At 38.1% G+C, this 3,110-nt stretch overlaps 1 protein-coding gene across 1 annotated transcript in view; it reads right to left on the bottom strand.

The window, feature by feature from the left end:
- The window catches only part of LOC103597961 (double-stranded RNA-binding protein Staufen homolog 1-like), a gene marked incomplete at its 3' end in the record, with an annotated part of 40,348 nt that overhangs the window by 24,635 nt on the left and 12,603 nt on the right, over positions 1-3,110 (bottom strand). The window lies entirely within an intron of this gene.

The raw sequence follows: 3,110 nt of genomic DNA, 5'->3' as shown, positions 1-3,110 counted from the left end.
CCCCCCCTAAAAAGATGACCGGTAAGGGGATCTTAACCCTTGACTTGGTGTTGTCAGCACCACACTCTTCCAAGTGAGCTAACCGGCCATCCCTATATAGAATCCGAACCCGTGGCCTTGGTGTTTTCAAGACCGCACTCTCCTGAGTGAGCCGCGGGCCGGCCCTCACTACTGATATTTATATGGGTCATAGCAGCCTTCAGAGGAACCACGAAATTTTGGAAATACTGCTTCTGTATAAATTTTGAACCTGTTGCTCAAGAGTACTCTCCTGAAGATTAAATCCTTAAATTCAAACTTAAGTCTTTTCCTTTAAACCTGTTCTTAAAGATTGTTTTCCACCAGGCAAATTAGGAACTGAGATATCAAAATGCTTTGTTAGAGTATTCTTAGAGAAGAATATTATTTTATACATAGTAAAATTGGGATGAAAAGTTTTAAACAAAGACTCTTCAAGCTCTACTGCTGGAAACACCTTGGACTGTGAGGCCAGGGGTGTGCTGTCACTTCCCTGCCGCCCTGCCTCCCACACAGTGAGGGCCTTAATCTCCTGGGTTTTTTTCTATTTGAAGGGCTTTAGACACCAGCTTAGGAAAACATGCTCTTCTTATTCTCAAGTCTTAAATATGGAGTATATACGAACACTATAACACTAAGAGAGGTGAAATGATGGACTTACAGTTACATCCTTTAAAAGATTCCTTAATTCCAAGTCCCCCTGGGTCCTAACATTGGCTTGGTGACACAAAAACCTTCTCATAAAAATATTGTCTCACCTTGGATGGCAACTACCATTTTACAAGTGTCAAGTAATTTTTATGCATTATACAGAAGGGGAATATGGGCACATGAACTCTACGAAAGCATTTTTAAAAATTATACATAATGTGCTTAAAAAGTGGTCAGGCACAAAATGCATATTCCTCACTCAGCAGTGAATCTACCAAGACTAGACTATATTGAGCACACAGTCTGAGCAATTTGTTTAATGCACAAGAAGGCAGATCCTTCTAGAAACAGTTTATGGAACTATCTGCTTAGTCTTACTTTCAACTAACAGACTGTTAAACCTTTGTAGTGGAAATAACAACTTAAGCAATTATGGAAAAACACATTTTTATTTTATTTTGTTTATTTTTTATTTTTTAAAAGATGACCGGTAAGGGGATCTTAACCCTTGACTTGGTGGTGTAAGAACCATGCTCACCCAGTGAGCTAACCGGCCATCCCTATATGGGATCCAAACCTGTGGCCTTGGTGTTATCAGCACCACATTCTCCCGAGTGAGCCACAGGCCTGCCCCGAAAAACACATTTTTAATAACCAATTTTTTTTTTTTTTCAAAAGATGACCGGTAAGGGGATCTTAACCCTTGACTTGGTGTTGTCAGCACCACGCTCACCCAGTGAGCAACCGGCCATCCTATATGGGATCCGAACCCGTGGCCTTGGTGTTATCAGCACCGCACTCTCCCGAGTGAGCCACAGGCCGGCCCCTTAATAACCAATTTTTTAACTGGATTAACATATGACTTATAATGTAACATCTATACTTTTGCATAATCAACACATCATTCTCCTTTGTAATAAGTGATATTTCCAAACAAGACATATTTTAAAAAAGAAAGGAAGAAAAGAAACAGACAAAGAAAAAGAAAAGAAAGAATATGGCCACAAGTATTTCACTAAATATCACCCTTTCAAGTCCTTCAGTATATCTGGTGTGACATGGATGCACAGATACAAAGGAGTACTCCAGTTCCTTGCCATAATAAAGCATTAGCAATACCAATAGCAATTTTAGAATATATTCATTCAATATTCAACAAAAATTGACTAAGCATCTACAACATGTCAAATCATAAATGGCAGACTATATTTTCAAATGCTGGAAAAAATCTTTGCAGCAAGAAGAGATCTTCAAGCAATCAATCATAAATCTATTCATCTGTTCTCTTTAGTGTTTGAGAGGCTCCACTCCCAGAGAAACTTAATCAACAAGAAAAAAATTAAGGAATAACCACTCTTCCAGGCTGGCTGGTTAGCTCAGTCAGTTAGAGCGTGGTGTAACACCAAAGTCAAGGGTTTGGATCACTGTAATGGGCAGCCTCCCAAAACAAAAAGAGGAATAAACCACTTTTCCTACAACATAAGGTCCTTTTCAATAGCCTTGAAATACACCTAAAATACCCACATCATTCTTTATAACCAACAGTTGCTTCCAAGATCCTTTTCTGATACATCTTTCTAGTTGCAATGTGATTATACATTTTGTGTAAATAAACTCACTCTCCGCTGTTGTTCTCTCCTACCCCCCAAAACAGCAATTCATGGACTCCAAACATTATCCAAACACCTGTACGTAGGGCAGCCACAATTAAGAAGTATGTCAATCATTGTCACCTGACATAATTATTTCTGAAACAAATGCTTTAAGGTCGATGTCAAGCAAATAATGCTCAATAGCAGGACCTTATATATTAAATCACATAATAAAAAGTTCTTTAAAAGAAATATAACCAAACTACTTAAAAAACAAAAACAAACAAAAACACTGTGTGCTTAGTGCTCAAGAGAAAGACACAGAAGAATTAGCCCTGAAGAGGCACACTCACTTGCAAGACAATAAAATTAGCCAAAAAGAATGCCTGGAAACAACCCAGGCTATTCAAGACCTTTGCAGCCAATACAAGTGACTGAATGCGGCTCCTGTCTCTCACTTGGCCCAATACCAAGTGGGAAATAGAGGATTTTCTTTCCACACAAATGTAACCGTTCGTTGGGTGGTCCATTTAAAGAGAAACTCTTCCTAAAAGAAAATCCATTAAGTGTTCATCCTAGGAAAACCATCACACCATACAAAAGTGAAAAGAAAAATTACCTCTCCAGCCTGATAAGCTATATCTTATTTTGTTGTCTAGCCTTAAAACTTTATCAAGCTCCCCTCTACCCTTCCCTAGGACACATTCTTAAAAATAACTAAATTCAAACACATGTTATTTTTGTAAATTTTTTTTTTAAATCTAAACTTATAAAAACATAGAAAAATGTTTTTTTTCCTTTTTGTCTTTTTTACTGATCGGTAACGGGATCGCAACCCTCGGTGTTGCG

Source organism: Galeopterus variegatus, unplaced genomic scaffold (genome assembly GCF_000696425.1).
Source record: "Galeopterus variegatus unplaced genomic scaffold, G_variegatus-3.0.2 Scaffold2473, whole genome shotgun sequence".
Taxonomy (NCBI): domain Eukaryota; kingdom Metazoa; phylum Chordata; class Mammalia; order Dermoptera; family Cynocephalidae; genus Galeopterus; species Galeopterus variegatus.
Note: the sequence above shows the minus strand (reverse complement) of the source record. Positions and strands in the feature narration are given on the sequence as shown.